This window comes from Amblyomma maculatum, chromosome 8 (genome assembly GCF_055883805.1).
Source record: "Amblyomma maculatum isolate TAMU_Amacu chromosome 8, ASM5588380v1, whole genome shotgun sequence".
Lineage (NCBI taxonomy): Eukaryota > Metazoa > Arthropoda > Arachnida > Ixodida > Ixodidae > Amblyomma > Amblyomma maculatum.
In genome coordinates this window covers 17,649,854-17,669,344 of record NC_139351.1, presented here as the reverse complement: position 1 = coordinate 17,669,344, position 19,491 = coordinate 17,649,854, and the positions used below count along the sequence as shown (strand labels likewise).

Sequence of the window (19,491 nt, the reverse complement as noted above, 5' to 3'; positions counted from 1 at the left end):
AGCGTCGACTGCAAATCCGCGGAGACCGATTCGTCGGTACGGGCAGTGCCGCAGAATGTGGCCGGCCTCACCGCAGTGGAAGCATAATGGCCGGTTGTTTGCAGTCCTCCAGGCGTCGCACTTCCTGGGGTTTGGGGGTCGTTGGTAGGCTTGGCGGGCGGGGGCCAAGGGGCGGTTTTCAGGAACAGGACGGTTGCGGCGAGGGCTCGGAAAGTCATTACGTCGGGGCGGAGGGCGACGTAATGCACCAGCGTAGTTCATCGCTGTTGCCTCGTGTGCTGGAACAGTCGCAGCCGTCGCTTGAGGAACGCCCAGCGCCTGCTGGACTTCTTCACGGACGACGTCCGCGAGCGTCGCCACCTGCGGTTGTTGCGATGATGGCATCAGTCGGCGGAGCTCCTCTCGCACGATCTCCCGGATGAGGTCCCGAAGGTTCTCTCCGCTTGTAGATGCGCTGGGGTAGTGGATTGAGCAGTCCGGCTGAAGTGGTCGCTCGTAGTGGCGCGTTCGGGTGGCCAACGTCTTCTCAATAGTAGACGCCTCCGTTTCAAATTCCGCCACAGTTCTTGGCGGATTTCGCACAAGACCCGCAAAGAGCGACTCTTTAACGCCTCGCAATAGAAGTTTGACTTGCTCACCTTCGGTCATATTAGGGTCGGCGCGGCGAAAGAGGCGCTTCATCTCCTCAACATACGCCAAGACAGGCTCGTTAGGGAGTTGAAGTCTTGACTGAAGAAGGGCCTGTGCTCTTTCCTTTCGGACGGCGCTTGAAAAGGCAGTCAGAAACGCTTCCTTGAAAATCTCCAATCCTTCATAGCTGCCTCATGATTTTCGAACCAAACTCGGGCATGTCCTTGAAGAACAAAGTAGACTTGCCTGAGTTTTGCGGCGTCGTTCCAGCCATTGAATTCTGCAACACGGTCGAAAAGGTCCATCCAGTCTTCTGCATCTTCGTCCGGTCGTCCATGGAAGCAGGGGGGCTCACGGGGTTGAACGAAAACAACCGGTGCTGTAGGCTGGGCCATTGTCAGCGTCGATGTGTTCCGAAATCGAATGGGGTCAGGTAGCAGACCGTGCTCTGGCTGTAGGCCTTGAAGTCGGCGGCTGGCTCGGTGACCTGTAGGCTGGTCTTCCAGGGCGACAGGAACACGGCTTGGGTCTTCGCTTGAAGGATAAAAGGCAGCACCTCCACCAGATGTCACGTAGCGGTGACGAGGTTGACGACACAAATGAAGGGGTCGATGATTGCACTAAAGAAACTCTTTATTTGGGCTGACTTGCGCCCGCAAAAGAACTAAGCAACTCGGCGGCGGCGATAGAAACAAACGTGCTCGTCGATCGTCGAACAAAGAATGCCCGTCACACTCGGCAACGCTCAATTTAAAGGCTGCACAGAACAATCTAGATAACGTCGCAAGCAGCTACCAGCACGGGCTGGAACATTGTGGAAAGACAAGCGAGTGGCCGGAACCTTCGAGACAGATCTCGGTGCGTCTTGCGCTACAACAAAACTGATAAAGGTGTGACTCGCGACATCGAGCAGTAACAAACAAAGATTACGGAACTGATACGCGGTCAAGAATCAGAGTGATAAGACTGTATGCCGGCGGCTGTTAAAAAACAACAAATACTGTTTTGAATGTTTCGCGGCAATATATATATATATATATATATATATATATATATATATATATATATATATATATATATATATATATATATATATATATAGGAAATGAGGGTGCTCGTTATAATACATGAAGGAAAGAAGCCAACAGTCGGCGAGGCCAAGGAAAGCGTAGGGGATGTTACTTTATGTCCTTTTCTTTAATGTTTACTTGGATAATCAAAGAAATTATTAATGTAATCTTGTTTAAGGGAAGCTAATTAAACACAAAGTAGCAGAAAAAACAACGTGCCGATGGTGGGAACCGAACCCACGACCTCCGAATATCGCGTCCGGTGCTCTACCAACTGAGCTACATCGGCCGCTGTCCCCCCTGCTACTTGCTTGGGTATTTATGTTGTCTGTATACGAACCTTGAGAGTGTTCACCAGCGCCACCCTCAACCATAGCGGCGGACGTAGAACGTCCTTTGTTACCGCCAGCGTCACGTAGAACGTGATCAAGAGCGAGGGCGAAAGCTGTGCTAGAGCCCTCTTAAGCTACCTATGGCTTCAAGACTGCCAGAACCGAGACCACCGTAAGCTACAAGCAGATCAATTAAGGGGAAATGAGGGTGCTCGTTATAATACATGAAGGAAAGAAGCCAACAGTCGGCGAGGCCAAGGAAAGCGTAGGGGATGTTACTTTATGTCCTTTTCTTTTTAATGTTTACTTGGATAATCAAAGAAATTAGTAATGTAATCTTGTTTAGGGGAAGATAATTAAACACAAAGTAGCAGAAAAAACAACGTGCCGATGGTGGGAACCGAACCCACGACCTCCGAATATCGCGTCCGGTGCTCTTCCAACTGAGCTACATCGGCCGCTGTCCCCCCTGCTACTTTCTTGGGTATTTATGTTGTCTGTATACGAACCTTGAGAGTGTTCACCAGCGCCACCCTCAACCATAGCGGCGGACGTAGAACGTCCTTTGCTACCGCCAGCGTCACGTAGAACGTGATCAATAGCGAGGGCGAAAGCTGTGCTAGAGCCCCAAAAAAAAAGGACATAAAGTAACACCCCCTACGCTTTCCTTGGCCTCGCCGACTGTTGGTTTCTGTCCTTTATATATATATATATATATATATATATATATATATATGAAGGACAGATATATATATATATATATATCATGTTGTATGTGTGTTTATGGCATGCCAACGATTGTAATAAACGTCGTAGCTTTTTCCGATCCGATCTCCCTACGTGCATGCTGCAACGCACATTGGCGTTATGCATTTCACATTGTTGTCGTCTCCATTAACTTCCGCTTGTGCGCAAAAACTTTCACTACCTAGTACTTCAAAACTATACCATTTTCTCGGAGATGTGAGTTTTTCTGTCCAGGCTGAACAAGTGAGTTGTCTCAGAGAGTACCTGTATGTCGCTCGCAGGTGGCGGTGGAGTTGAACACTGGGCGCAGCGCGTTCCAGTGCGCACAACGTTACTGCAGGCACCACGCGAAACGGCTCAACGAGGGCCCCTTCACCGCTGAGGAGGACCAGCGCATGAGAATGCTTGTTAACAGCTGCAGTGACGGGAAACGAATATCCTGGTCCCAGGCATGTACCCGACGCTCCCTATTAAGCCCTTTGCATACTGTAACAATTCAAACAATGGAGCATGGTGCTTCGCATTTTGGAGTCAATAATGACAACGCAAGCACATCTCGTACTTCAGTGCAAATCAGATCTGCTTCTGGCAAATTAAGCCCTTCCGCGATTTTTTTACTTACTCTCTAAATTTTCCTTGTCGGATACAACTCGAGGTTTCTGTAGCAGGCACACAATCCCTCAGTGGCAGCAGCTATTCCGGTTTTAGGGCCTTTCTGGCGACCTAAATTAGCATTTCGATGGTTTTGTCTTGTTTAGCCTCATGAAACAAAAACATTGGCTGCGAAAGCGAACTTTTGCTTGATTTGGTTTGGCCAAACTTAGGTTAAGATATGGGCAGACGTCGTTTTGCAGCGGCCAAATTGGTGAGATCATAAAGTCGAGTATGCCATCGACTACAAGAGGGAACACGTATTGATGTATCTACCACCAAAGATCGAACATTAAGTGATGGTAAACAATAGGTGCTAACAGCTTTAAGCTACATAACCACACTGTGCGCTCTGGCTCGTTGAAGGTCAAGCGGGTGCCTGCATCAACCTTGGCTACAACATTATATGTCCCTGCAAGCCCACCCGACGTTGATATAAAACCCTGCCTGCATTTGACTAAGTCTACGAACGTGCATGTCTGGTCGAAGTCATGTCTGCACTCCGGATCCTTGGGCACTGGGTTCGATCGCCATCTTCCGCTTTCATATTAGAGGAGTTGGCAGCTTCTGCCATTTCTTCCGTGTCATGTCTCCTGACGTCACGAAACTATCCGACCTATATGTAAATAGCTCTACCACCTTCCATCGTTCGAAGAAAATCTGGGCAGGATTTTGTGGAGCGTGGAGTCATTAAGCTATCGCGTTAAAACAAAGCCCTACATACCCACAGTGTCCCGTCTGTCATTACCTGTAGGTACAGCTGCGACGACAAAAGCACAGTTTAAGGTGCGTTCGATTTTGTCAGCAGAGACAGCTGCTCCGCGAGCGTTGTTTGTAATGGTACTAACGTGACAATAAACAAGGACTCCTTTTAAGAGGGCTCACCAGCTGTATGGAAATTCAGATTTGAAATTTTGGTTTCACCGCGCTAACACATTGAACGACAGAAAAGACAAACACCACGGAGCGCGAACTAACAACTGGTTTTAATGGATGAAACGGAAGTCATTTTATACACAAAACGTGGTCGTCATCAAACAAACATAAGCGACGAGGAAACATGAGGAAACAATCATTGCAGGTAACAAAGGCATACAGCTAGACACACTCATCGCGATAATCTGAGCAAATCAACTTCTTTCGCAGACAACGACAGTGATACGTTGCTGATACACATATCGGCCCCGACGGATTTTATTTCAAACGCTTCTGTGATCTCTCTTTCGGTTTTATTATCAGAACGCGAAATAACAGCGGTTTTTTCAAATTGAGGCTTACATTTGCAGTGCTGGCAATGCGTAGCCAGCTTCCCTGGATGCGCGATTGATTTGCAATTGTTAGCATGCTCATTTAGCCCTTTGTTTATGCACCGACCCGTTTGGCCGACATACTTCAATCCGCATAAGAGGGGGATGGAATAAACCACGCCTGTATCGCATTCGACGTGTTTCCTCTCATGGTTGGTGGTGCAACGTAGTTTGGGTGTTTCATCGAGTCAATTTTTGCGCACAACCCCGATAGCTTTTTGGGTGCCGGGAACACCACAGGAATTTCGTGCCTGCCTGCAATCTTTTTTAGACCGTGCGATACTCCGTGTACATACGGGATGACAATCGGACGCGTGATCTTCTTGGAACCTTCAAGGTCATTTTTTTCCTTATTTTTTGCGGTCAATGTTTTTAGGATTTTTTCCGAAATCAAGACCAGGAGAATATCAGCGTACCCGCTATCTTTTAACCTTGCAACCTGTTGGATAATTCCTTGCTCTACCTTATGCACGCATGACTTCCTGATGCTCTGAATTATACATGTATTAGCGATGGACCGTTTGATTAATTTTGAGTGTCCGGAATTATACCTTAAAATCGCCTTCTCTCCTTTTGTCTTGTAAAGCCAACACGTGTGCTCTAGGCCCTTATAAATTTCGAGGTCCAGAAACCTAATCACCGATTGTTCCGGCAGTTCAAACGAGAATTTTAGTCCCTTGAACGCCGTTTCAAACAAAAATAATAACCAAGTTGGGGTTTACAGTACTGCTTGCATCACCAGGAAAACACACCCAAAAATCATCAACATAACGGAAACATGCAAGCACTCCGAGGGATTCGAGCTGGTGCTTCAATGCCCTATTTCCTTTTGCCATGCACAGGTCGGACAAAATCGGCGCCAAGCAGGAGCCGATGCAGATCCCAGTGCGCTGCTCGAAAAGGTTCCCTTCGAATTCGACAAACAGAGATCCCAAGTACAACTGAAGCAAGTCTAAAAAAGCACGATCACTAGTACCGCATTGATTCTGGAATTTTGTGGGTCCACAGTACTCCACAGCCTCCTCGACGGCGGTCACGGCATCAGGTTTTGGGATGTTGTAGTACATGTCCTGAACATCGATGGAGAGGCAACTAACGTTGCGGCCTTCTTTTAGGAAGTCCACGACATTTTCAGATCCCTGTATTCTGTACGGGTCATCTACTTCCAAAGTACAGAGATGCTGTTGCAGGTATCGTGCCACGCTCCTTTGCCAGGTTTCTTTGTCTTCCACAATCATCCCAAAGGGGTTGCCATCTTTATGGGTCTTTACTGTGTAGAATGGTCGAAGACAAAGGTTCCCTTTTGATTTCAGTTCCCTTGCTAAGCTCTCCAGGCCAGATTTTTCGCAAAGGCTAACCGCTTCTTTTTTCCTGCTTTTCACCTTTTTTGTCCCGGATGAGATCCTTTCAAAGTTCTTTAAAATTGCCTCCTGTGCCTTGTGCACGAACTGTTGTTTTGTTAAAATGACGAACTCTCCCGTCTTGTCCGAAAGGTGAAGCGTGAGGTTATTGTCTTTGAAAAAATCAATTGTTTCCTTGCAAAGGTGCCCACCTTCGCGAGGCCGGGAGTATCGCTTGACTACCCCAACACCTTCATCAATCACGGCAGGTCTAAATTTTTCCGGTACTTTATTTGCGACAGAATGAACCATGCCCAGGAGTTGGGTTGACGTGGCATGGACCTGCACGGCAAACTTAGGACCCTTGTCAAGTGTATCCTTCACTTTTGTATTTACCTGGATTCCGGACAGGTTGATGTGGCCCTGTTTCCCATTCTTCTGCATTGCCTTCCTTGGAAGCGCTGCGAACGAATCCTTCCAGTTTTTCTCGCCAAGGAACTCGGCGAGGTCGAAGAAATACCAAGCCATGGACTTGTGCGCCCTTTTGTTCAGAGTCATTTCGCAGATCACTTGAATGTTCTGTCGGTAGAACCGAATCTGTCGCCAACTTTCGGCCCGAAGGATTTTACACAAGCGTCTGGCCGTCTTCTCTGTGGGAGCCATTCTTCCAAGAAGCGCCTCCAGCACTGGTGATGCGAGTCCTTGCTTCAAGGCGTACGTGGGTGTCCTTGTCCATGGCTTGGTATTTCTTCGACCTCGCCGAGTTCCTTTATTATAAGGGCCTAGAGCACACGTGTTGGCTTTACAAGACAAAAGGAGAGAAGGCGATTTTAAGGTATGATTCCGGACACTCAAAATTAATCAAACGGTCCATCGCTAATACATGTATAATTCAGAGCATCAGGAAGTCATGCGTGCATAAGGTAGAGCAAGGAATTATCCAACAGGTTGCAAGGTTAAAAGATAGCGGGTACCCTGATATTCTCCTGGCCTCGATTTCGGAAAAAATCCTAAAAACATTGACCGCAAAAAATAAGGAAAAAAATGACCCTGAAGGTTCCAAGAAGATCACGCGTCCGATTGTCATCCCGTATGTACACGGAGTATCGCACGGTCTAAAAAAGATTGCAGGCAGGCACGAAGTTCCTGTGGTGTTCCCGGCACCCAAAAAGCTATCGGGGTTGTGCGCAAAAACTGACTCGATGAAACACCCAAACTACGTTGCACCACCAACCATGAGAGGAAACACGTCGAATGCGATACAGGCGTGGTTTATTCCATCCCCCTCTCATGCGGATTGAAGTATGTCGGCCAAACGGGTTGGTGCATAAACAAAAGGCTAAATGAGCATGCTAACAATTGCAAATCAATCGCGTATCCAGGGAAGCTGGCTACGCATTGCCAGCACTGCAAATGTAAGCCTCAATTTGAAAAAACCGCTGTTATTTCGCATTCTGATAATAAAACCGAAAGAGAGATCACAGAAGCGTTTGAAATAAAATCCGTCGGGGCCGATATGTGTATCAGCAACGTATCACTGTCGTTGTCTGCGAAAGAAGTTGATTTGCTCAGATTATCGCGATGAGTGTGTCTAGCTGTATGCCTTTGTTACCTGCGATGATTGTTTCCTCATGTTTCCTCGTCGCTTATGTTTGTTTGATGACGATCACGTTTTGTGTATAAAATGACTTCCGTTTCATCCATTAAAACCAGTTGTTAGTTCGCGCTCCGTGGTGTTTGTCTTTTCTGTCGTTCAATGTGTTAGCGCGGTGAAACCAATATGAATAACCAACTAGGCCCAATTCTCGCCATTTTATCAGATTTGAACTTTTTCTGTCGTTAGATGGCAGCACTTAAGCACCACAAAAAGAGAGGAACTTCTATTCCCAGTCAAGGTGTGCAAATTGGACCGTGGCATGGAAGTATTAGTTCTTCCGCATACAAAAAGTAGAGCTGAGAACTTTCAGTAGACATGCGGCCAAACCAGGAGGTCCGGACAGGGAGCCAGACAGTAGACTTCTTCTCAAGTAACGCACCATTATATCGTTTCCAGTTTGGATCGCCTATGCTACCTATGCTTTCCCATCTTTTGTGCGAATCTTCCTTTACTGTGGAACGGGTAGGGTGACGTTACTTTGCAGGCAGTGTTGAGCAGGGCTCATTTTCACTAGCGAAAGAGATAGGTGTGAGTCATCTTTTGGAAGAATTGAAAACGCGTGAAGCAAGCCGTCTCACATATCGGCCTTGCTTTTCTGGGAAAAACATCCATTGTGTTGGGGACCTCGGTATTCAGCTCCCAGATGAAAGAAAAGAAAGTAACTCCCAGTGCAAGGACTCATGCACAAAATCTTGTCTTTGCCATGTTTTATCATTATCGCTTTGTATTTTAGCGCCCCTTTCGAACGCGACTTTTGGTAGTGTGTGCAGGAAGTCCAGTTAACTGCGACGCATTGGGTGAACCACTGATACATGCAAAACCGGTTCAGAAGGGGAACTGATTGATTTTGCCTGCTAGGCTACGCGCTTTTGAGGTCACGTTCTATACACAACCGAGCGGTCTACCCTGCAGTGTGAAGGCTCAGCCACCCGCGAGCTGCTTTCTGCAGAGAGGGCATACCCACGCCTTGCCTGGGTACAGTGGGCAGCAGCTGCACTGATTACAATGTGAACATTTCGGCAGAGATCTGCCTGATCAGGGGAAATACTAGAGAGAAAAGAGCGACACTCAGCCAGATTCATTGGATAACCGACGTTTCGATACTGATTCAATACCTTCAGTGTTGACTGTGTTTGTAGCGGGGAGAGCGCTTTTTGGCCATTGTTCGCAGTTTGTCATCATCTATAGGCCATCCCAGCTAACTTTTGTCCCTTATTAAAAAAAGACATCTCAACTCTAGCTGACTAGGATTGGTTGCATATTTTTGGCAGCCATGGTAATGACCTCAAGCCATATTTTGTTTATCAAATCAATAATTATTTTAAACAAAAACAAAATTTAACAATCAATTATGTTAACTTTAGACAAAAAAAATGCGAATGGTAACTTGGAGGTGGTGGTGGTGGGGAAAAACCTTGTGATAGGATAGCTCTTGAAGGCGTGTCATGGCCGGAAAGTGATGCTTCGCGGTGACTTACAAAGCCCAGTCTGCCAGCTCCTGTTCAATATACGGGTAAGAAATGGACACCTCAGCCTCCTATCGCTCGAGGTCTCTCAGTTGGCAATCGGCTGGAGGAAGAAGCTTAAAGAACGAAAAGTGAGTATGTGCTGAGCACCTTCAGAAATACAGATTCCATGCTTTGCATTAAAGTGTCATGTGTATCTGTTTGCATAGCAGCATAGAAAGCATGCACAATAAAAATAAAGAAATAATAGACGTGACTGGAGCATTCGTGCGCTACGATTCTGCTGCTCTCAGCCGTGGACTGAGTGAACGAAATAGCGGCGGCTGTGAGCCGACGCCCCGTTGCAGCAGTAGGTCGATATGTTGGCGATGCACGTGGTGCAAGTTGCAGTCAGCGCACCGAGTTTTGGAGTGGCGATCAAGAATAGCAGGAAACGATTCATATGAGGCAATTTTTATTGTATTTTGTTAAAAAAAAGACAATGTCACGTTTTGTGACTTTGCTGCACAACGGTAGAAGCCGTGACCCGTGGCTATCCTGGGCTCCTTTCACTTCGGGCTGCTATCATTTATAACAAGTGTATTTATTTACTTAACATTTATTGATTTATTCGTACCTCAAAGGCCCAAAATAGCACTGGGTTAGGGGGGCTTATCAAGAAAGAATAGCACAGAGATAAAAAGCAGAATGACGGTACAACGGACATGGTACAAAGTAAATTCGGGACAAACAGAAGGCGTTCAATGTTAATCCCAAAAGGAAATAAAATCAGCATGCGAATACAAAAATTGAAAATAAAAACAAAACAGGCGTCAGGAAGAACATTGCAAAGTCTTATAGCTTTAGTTAATAAAGATAAATTGAATAACTGCATTTTTTCATATGTGCGATTGAAGCAAAGATTATAATGTAAGCTTCGTGATGAGCGAGGAGGTGATTGCAGCGGCCGAGGCGAAGCGCAAGTGTAAACATATTCATGAAGTAAACAGAAGTGAATGGCGAATAGGTCACCTTGCGCAACGATACAGCTCTGTCATTTTGTGTGCCCATGCGCGGTTGCTTTTTTCATGACCTATATACCGAAACAAGCGTCCTCAGCTTGAGCCGGGATACCACAATTTTGAAGTCGTCAGTGTGTAGTATACTACAGCAAAATCAAATTTACCCGTGCCATGCGCAGCTGCATCATTACGCCGCGTAGGGACATTGAAAACAGATCCAAATTTGCCAAATGAATTCTGATAGCAGCGGAAATGCTCCAACATGACTCGACGTTGCATTTCCGTATGTGGATATGAAGGCTATTATGGCCCATACATTGGCCAGTCAGGCCACCTGACATGACACTCAAGAGCTGCTCTTTGAGAACGTATACAGTGCACCAACTTCCTATAAAATAAGAAACACCTGCCTGACCATGCCCGAATAGACCTTTCCAATCTGATTGCCGCCATATAACGCGCTGGCTAATTTTTTCAGCTAGCGCTGCCAACCGATATGTGGGCAATGCACCAGAAGCAAGGCAAAAAAGGAAGGAGACGGGATTCTGTCCACTTGCCATAGGGGTGGATGTTCGCCTTCGTGCGGAGGTGTGAAAGGAGAAGTTGAAGAAAGGGTGAGAGGTGATTAGAGCTCAAGAGCCCACTTCCTGTGCCATTGGCACAAAAGCCAACAAAGGCTCCTCTCCTTTACTTTCTTGTACCACCCTTTCTTCACTTGAATCAACCTGAGTCACTGCATACTTGCATTGGGGTTGGAACAAAGCTGTTCTCCCACACAGACAGCCCTGTGAGTCCCTTGTGCACAGGTGCGAACAATGTCATATCATGGGGCGGTGGGGAAGGGGGTATTTTTGACTGTACCTTGCATCCCACTTCTGTTGTTGGCTTCTGGGACAAGGCCAAGCAGAAGTAAAAAGGAAACACAGCCCATCCAAGAAAAAAAGGACGAAAAGAAGTAAAGTTTGTCCAGCTGTTCTGAGAAACCTTAGCGCGCACGAACACTGACAGAGGTAGGTGGTAGAATGTAGTATTGTCAAAACAGTTTGTCACCAGAGGGAGCCACTACGCAATTAGTTAAATCCATCCGGAAGTTGATGCAGGCGCAATCACTGTTCCTGAAGCTCTGGGGTTTAGAGATAACAGTGGCCGGGTGAATAAACCGGCGGTGGAAACTAGCAAAAAACGGCTGGAAGATTGGTGGCTTAAAAGCAGAGAAGTGACATAATGTTAGTAATGTAGGAGCAAAATTTAATAAATAGAATGATGGTTTAGTTAACCATTCTAAATCAATAATTAAGATATAGGGAGAAAAATGAGCATGATAGCTACTGCTACCACCCCGTTTCAAAGGGGACGCTCCTATATTCCATCCATCCATCCAATGAATTTCGAATCACAGCAGAAAATACATACACAACTTTTGGAACCTGTAAAAATGCTAAGCATAGTTTCCATGTGAATAAACATTGCGGTTTAGCAATCAGAAAAGAAAAAGGCACGTTCAATAAGGATAAACATTGCGGGTGTTGCGGACGAAATTTTGATATTTAGCCTAGTTTTTTTACGACCTGACCAGGAACACCGACGTACCTAAAAACAGGAGCTTTAGCAATATTTATCGCTCATTGATAAAAAAAAAAAAACTTTAAATATGAATTCTGCCCGCAACGTTTCCTCCGTTCTCTAAAGAAGAAAACACTGCCACTAGCCCCATGAAGCTTGAACCACATTTAGACACGTTAGAGCTTTGTATTTTCTATGGACGTTGCTACTGGTGAACCCTCTTAAGGTGAAATCTTCTATAGGCTTATGGTGGCATTCGTGTCCACTACGCCTCCGATTCCAAGCCGAGCTCGCGAATCACTACCACACGCTGGGCCCGTGAGAAACCGATAGTAACTCTCCTTGTCCAGTGTGAGAATGACAGTAACAGTGAGGATCATGATGCAGTAGTAATAATGATAATGATGACAGTAGCGAATACGATCAGAATGCAGTTAGTGGTGATAATATCGCTGCATTTACTAGAAGATGGAGGTGATGATACGGAGGAAAATGATGCGTTTAGTGAAAACAGTCCTGTAAAGCGGATGTCGTGCACAATCTCGCAATTTTTCAGGGAATTAGGCGTCTGCTTTGTGAGCGAAATAAGGCGAGCAAGCCTCTGGCAGGCGAAAGTTGGCAGGGGACGTGGCAGGGCATAACTAGTTGGTGTGCTGTGTGACGTCACGACATCACATGATTGCCAATGCGTCAACAACTGCAAACTCGAATCGGTTCTTTGAGATGTTAGGATAAGATGCAAATTGAACCCTCTGGAAACAGATCCAGAGCCGGACGCGCCGCCGACAGACTACGCACGAAGGTTAGCAGCCCGTGGTTAAACAAAGGTGTTAAGCTTTAACAAAATCATCACGTAAACGGGGCCTCAGTCAGGGCTTTTGGAACGCTGTGGAATATACATAAGCGTTTAGGGTAAATTGTCACTATCAATCTGCGCAGGGCATCGAGACCTCTTTTGCCACGTGAGCTCAACACCTTCTCGACTTTTACAAGGCCTGCTCACATCTTCCTCTCCCCACCGTCGTCGTCACGCCAGTTGTCCTTTTCTGCCAACACCTTTGGTGTTTGGACGATACACCATCGCTCCTGTCGCGTGGCGTTCTTTGGCGCGCGTTCGTGTGAGATTACAGATGGCAGGAACGCTAGACAAAATGAGACTTCTGGTTGGTCGCTTCGATTTTGGTGGCTGGTGATGTCACTTCTCTGTCGACAAACCAAGTGCGCCGCTCGTCCGGATAGCTTTGTTCGACGACAGTATGAGCCAATAAAGGCTTTCTCCGAACGTTCCCGGAAACAGGTTCGAGAGAAAATGTTTGAGCAACTGTATATTATATTATTAGTGGTTATTTATTGCATGTACAAAAGGAAAGAAAAGATGTTTGCCAGCCCCGGTATCTGCTATCTTATATCTGAAGCACCTGAACTGGGGCGGCCGAAATAAAGGGATAGCGAGGAGAAGGTAGAGGAAATCAAAGAGGTGAGTGATAGGGAGAAAGAAAAGAGTAGGTAAAAATAAAAGAAATATATACACTATGGTACAGTATACAGTAGTTTGCTTGAGGCCCACCCGCAAATGTCTTAGGTCCCTGAGTACTCGGCATATCGGGCGGGCCTCCGCAATAGCTCCACGTGCAGGCAACTGTTCACTACGCACGCACTTGCACACTGTACAAAACACTGACGGCTGTCGTAGGCGATCAGCCGTTATTGTGGGAAATAGCACACGTGGAGCGTTCAGTCCCAGCGTGCACTATCTGGCGAGTGAAATAGACGGGTCATCAAGCCCGCCTGTTCGATGTACTCACACAAGCTCACGTGAGCTCGCTCGCGGGCGCGCGCACAGCCCGGTGGCCACAGGAGCACAGCTACGCTGTCCGGGATTACCCCCTGCGCTCTGTAAGCCGCCAGCAACTCACGTCGTGGTTCGGCTAGCGCGGTGCAGCGCAGTAGAAGATGTTCGAGAGTTTCTACCTCGCCACAGCCATCACACACGTCACTATTGGCAAGTCCGTGGCGCATCCGTCGTTCCCCAGGCCACACACATCCAATGCGTGCACGGAGGATCATTGCGCGTTGCAGCCGAGTCAGCGAGCGGCCGCTGACACTGTGAATGCGCTCACCTCTTGCGATGCGTGGGTCGGGGTGCTGCATCCGGAGGTGATCGTCGATTACCGCACGCACATCCTCCAAAGCGAGTTGCTCGTCGCTAGGAGGAAGTTCATGTGCTGCGGTCGCGAGCTCGTCGGCACGTTCGTTGCCCTCTATGCCGCAGTGCCCGGGGATCCACTGTGCCCGTATAGCGCAGCCACGCTCCGCCAAGTGCTTGAGACGTGCGCGAATCTGGCACAGCAGCGGAGTTCCCCTGCCGGTGGTTCGAAGGCGGCTGAGGGCAGCGCGGGAGTCACATAGCACGGCACACCTGGGTGGCGGCGGAGTCAATATCAGCCTTTTATTCGTCGCTGTCTACTCTCTTTATTAGGTTTGGTGCTGCACAGCTTTGCGTTGACGTTATTTTTGGGTTGCTTTCCCACGCTCAAGTGTGCTTTCAATCGTGTGCGTGCATTTTTGCATTTTACGTGCAAAATATTGAAGTATGACCAGCATCATCAGTGCTTGAAACGAGGGTATGGCGTTGCGCAGAAGACTACACTTGACGTGGCGTAACATGGGGTGGTGTTGTGTTCCTGTGTGTCGCGGGAACTATGACACTGGTCCCAAGGTGCGTGTTCTCGCGTTTCCAAAGGATGCCAGCAGGAATGAAGCATTGTCCTCGTGTTTGTGTGTGCTTCTTAAGTTGTGTGTGGTTACCTGCTCTGCTGCCTTCTTCCAAGAAATGAATCGTGGATTAGAGTCATCCCTTCACACCTAGCGTGCATTCAATGGTGAGAAACTAAAGTTTATGCCGTACTCCCCATGTTCCACGTGCTCGACGCTTGAATAATGTTTGACGTGAAAAGACTGGCAGTCTTAGTGAACTTGACCAGGCCAGGGATAATGAAAAGAAGTATGCAGTACTGTGCTGGACTGCTTAATAACACACAAATTGTGTAATAGTGTGTCCATATACCGGTAATATGTGACTACATATTTTTCATACATTGCACAAGTTTGTGAACTTCACTTCCAAGAGAAAGACCTAATGAAGAGGCTATCACACATTGATGCAGCAACAGGAAAGACTTTGACAGTGACAGGTTTCATCTGGTGTTCAATGCCATACCACCTATTTACCCGAACTGCACAGCTTACTTGAACCAGTCTCAGCCCCGGAGGGCCATGCCGTTGTCCACCACCGAAGCGGTGGCGGGTGAAACGGCGGCCTACAAGATACAAATCCGGTGGCAGGCTACCCCCGTAGGCATTTCATTTCCGCGAGATGCCGCCTTGGAAACCTGTAAAAATGGTCGCACAACAGAAACTCTAGTGCGGCATGTAGTGCGTGCCGCAACAAACGTTACTTGCACAACTTTTGTAAAATGAGAAACGATAATATTCAAAGTACAGTGCAAAAAAAAAAAGCTGCGGACAGAAAAATGAAGACGTCAAGCAAGAAATGAAATTGGCCGCTTCCAACCCTTCCTGTCAATAAAACTATTTGCATAAAAGCATTTGCGACTCTATTTCAGAACGCTGTTTACAATTCTAAAAGCTACCTTAGACATTGGCGGTGCATGCCTTGGTGGTGCGAAAAAAATAAACTCGAGTATTAGTCAAGCTCCCTTAATAATTACCGAACGCAAGAAACCTGCAACAAACGCGCACCTGGGCAACGCCAGCCGTCCGAAAGCAGCGTCCGGGGTGCCGAGGGCAACTGGCGTGATGTCACGGCCTCCTTGGAAGGGCCTTAGTCAAGAGGGTGTTGGTGAGCTACACTACGCGGGTTGGAAAGAGTTTCGCGTATCCTCTGCGCAGACCAAGCTGCGCATGTGCGAGAGCCATGCTACGTCACAAGGACACAGCTGCCGCCGCCGCAACCCCAGCGGAAGAAAAGGATAAATGGTGTGTCGAGCGAGAGAGAGCGAAAGGGAGAGAGAGCGAAAGGGAGAGCTGATTTATCTTTAGAGGAAGGGAAAGGCGCGGTAACTGTCTAACGATTTCTGTGGACACCGCAACTGCGCCGTAAGGGAAGGGAGGAAGGTGGGAGTGAAAGTGGAAAGAGAGAAAGTAGAGCCTTAGTGGAAGGCTGCGGAGTAATTTCGACCACCTGGGGATCTTTAACGTGCGCTGACATCGCACAGCACACGGACACCTCTTCGTTTCGCCTCCATCGAAACGCCGCCGCCGAGGTCATGTTCGAACCCGGGTACTCCAGCACAGTGGTCGGGCGTCTTACCACTGCACCACCCCGGCGGGGCAGCCTACACAATGTTGGCTCTACCGGGGTGTGTCAAGCGAGAGAGAGAGAAAGGGAGGAGAGTAGTTCGGCGTCCTAGGTCATAGTTCGTAGACAGGCGGATCGTAAACGATTGGTGTTCGCTGACCGGCGCTCACACACCAGCGTTTTTAGCATGGATGAAATACACTTCTGCTTTGTAGACAGTACTGCCTGTCTTGGGATGCCAAGGGGCTAGTGATAAGCCTTGACAAATCAAGATAAAATATGAAAAGCCGAGATAAGCTAGGATAAACAAAGTATAATCCTGAACAAGCCAAGGTAAACCAAGCTCACGCTACCTATATCCTGGAATAGCAGAGCTAACCCACTGTCGATTTTAAGTCGAAAGCCTTTAATGCCTTGGACAAAGTTTTCCCCGCTTTTGCGGCGGCTGTCGCGTGGCGTTCCTTGGTGCACATTCAAGTGGGGGATTGCAGATGGTAGGAATGCTAGACAAGATGAGACTTCTGGAGGAAAGGCGCAGTATCTGTCACACTTCCTCTGACAAATGTGCGTCTGGACAGTACACCATCGCTCCTGTCGCGGAGCCTTCCTTGGCACGCGTTCAAGTGGGATATTGCAGATGGCAGGTACGCTAGACAAGATGAGACTTCTGGAGGAAAGGCACAGAATCTGTCACACTTTCTCCGACAAGTGTGCGTTTGGACGGTAAGCCATCGCTCCTGTCGCGTGGCATTCCTTGGCGCGCGTTCAAGTGTGGGATTGCAATAGGCAGGAATGCTTCAAAAGATGACTTCTGATTGGTCGATTCGAATTATGGGCATCGTGACGTCACGTCTCTGTCGACAAATCAGGTGCGCTGCTCGCGCGGACAGCTTTAGCGGCGCCTCTGAATGGCCTAGGCGGGATGACGTCATAGAGGTCTCGACCGGTCACAGTATTCGCGAATGCCATATTGTCACCCGTTTTTACCGTGTCAGTTGTGAAGGGGAAGAAGACAGATCGTGCAGAGTGCGCGTGGTTCTGGGCCGCCGATGCTTTGCCTGGTCAAGCGCCTGCTCTCTGCCTCCTGTGCCTCAGCGCCCCAACCTCGTCCTTGACCCTGCTGTCCTTATGGACTGCCGTCAGGGTAGCGAAAGCACCCTGCGCTATCACAGAATTTTTTTTTATTTTTCACACGTATTCCTTTAACAAAGACTCCACTAACAGTTCTTGACAGTCGTGAAGGAAGCTTTGTGGTCGGAGAAATAGACTGATATATGTTCGACTTGGTGCACCAATGCTTGATTCTCAAAGACGAGATCTATACAAGTGCCTCGCGAGGTTGTCACAGCCTTGGGACGCGTTACGAGCGAGAGGAACGGGATGTTCTCCCGCATAAGTGTGAAGAAATTCCTGTTTGTCTTTATGTCAACATTCGTCTCGCTCATGGCTCAGAAAGAACTGGCAGATAATTTCGCAGTGGCGAACGGCAGCGGCAATTTCGGCTCGGGCGGTGCACATATACAGATCCGTCGCCACCGATCTGGCTCTCTGATTGCCACCGCACAGGGGTTGCATTGGAGGAGGAGCGAAGAAAGGAATTAAGTTCGAGCCGGCGCTTTGACAACCGGAGACTTGCAGGAAGAGGGGGGAGGGGGGCGGCGTGTACACCCAGCGGCAAACGATGGGGGCAGAAGCGCGCGCAGCAAGCGGACAACGCGATAAAGGGAGGAGGGAAGAGATAGCAGCGACTGACTGATGCTGCTGACGCCGATAGTGAGTCAACCCCAGCTTCGGAGTTGGTTTCACGGACAACGCCGCCGATGCCGACGCAAACAATATGATACCCTCGCTTCATAAACGTTGCTCGCTTCCGCAGCGCCAAGAACCAGGTCTAGCCGTGGGAAGGTGGTCACGTATTCGGCGACGTGCCGGGGCCTACGTGAAATAACCGGCGCGTCGGCAACTGAAGAGCACCCTATCCGCCACACAGGAACAGGGGGGGGGGGGGGTGACCCTCCCCTCCTGTTTCTGCATGGCGGCGACGGTGTTCTATGCAGTCACGTTATCTTGACTCTCTATCGGCGTCAGCGGCATCCAGCGGTATTAGTCGGTCGCTGCTAGCGCTGGGGGTATGAAAGGGGGGCGGAACTGGTTACGAGGCCGACGACGACGCCGACGCGAAACCCAGGAACGGACGCCAAAGAGCTGCGCTCTAATATTATATGTAACAATGCAACGAATGCCGACAAGAATACCGATGGGAGGCAAGTTATAGGATAGAGAGGGTAGGCTTTCGCCATTCTTCTCTTAAGAGACATCTAAGAGGCCCTCTAATTATTTGCAAAAAACTTATAATCAGGGGATCCCGATTTTCAGTTCGTTCTGGTATAAACCTTGCTTTAATGATCAGTCTGTAGTCAGTGTATGTTGCGCTAGGTGGCACAACTGCTTCCCTGGCTATTTTATCCATCCGGAAATTGATGCCGACGCAGTCACTGTTCCTGATGCTCTGGCGTTTAGAGGTACCAGTGGCCGGGTGAATAAACCGGCCGTGGAAACTAGCAAAAAACGACTGGAAGATTGGTGGCTTAAACGCAGAGAAGTGACATAATGTTAGTAATGTAGAAACAAAAATTTAATAAATAGAATGATGGTTTAGTTAACCAATCTAAATCAATAATTAAGATATAGGGAGAAAAATGAGCATGATAGCTACTGCTACCACCCCGTTTCAAAGGCGACGCTCCTATATTCATGCATCCATCCATCCATCCTATATATTGGTGTTCAATAAAGCCTGAGGGTCTTTGGCTTGTTTTGGCATAGCATCTGGTTCGGAGTTTGTGCTTACCCGCTACATGGTGTCAGAAGTGGTTTTGCATACATCGCCTGATGCGGTGAGTTTCACAGCTTGCCTGTTTTTGAACATTAAGTGTTAGCGCAGGCACTGTTATTTTGCGTAGGTGCAAGAGATGCGTCCGGCAAACGCCGGAGCGCTTTCTGCAGTGGTAGGCGCGAAGCGTCTCCAGTCCTTACTTTTTTCGATCGCGTACCGAAAGGCACGACCCCAGTGAAACTCACCAAATCAGTGGTAAAACGCTTCACGAAGACGGAGTTGGGCGGAGTACAGGACTTTACCGGAGAGAAGGTTGGGATTTTTCTAAAGACGCGCGCCGCTCTCGAGAGGTTTTTGAAAGACCCCATCGTTGATGTGAACGGCACAGCGGTGACATTTGAGAACCGCGCTCGAAATTCGCATCTTCGGGTACTCCTCAGAGCACCACGTTCTGAAGTCGGTGAACGCGCTAAAGCCATATGGCAAGATTAGAGTTTTAGAATAGGGGGCCCCCAAGAAAGTTGGGGCGTCGAAATGCGCACGTTCTGAACGTAACGCCTTGGGTTAACG

The 19,491-nt window shown here is 48.1% G+C and overlaps 1 non-coding gene across 1 annotated transcript; it reads right to left on the bottom strand.

Annotated features, from left to right (window-relative positions):
* Window positions 1–1,916: 1,916 nt before the first annotated feature.
* On the bottom strand, window positions 1,917–1,989 carry TRNAS-CGA (transfer RNA serine (anticodon CGA)). Its single transcript has one exon. It is a non-coding gene; the product is annotated as a tRNA-Ser (tRNA).
* Between the last annotated feature and the right edge of the window lie 17,502 nt (window positions 1,990–19,491).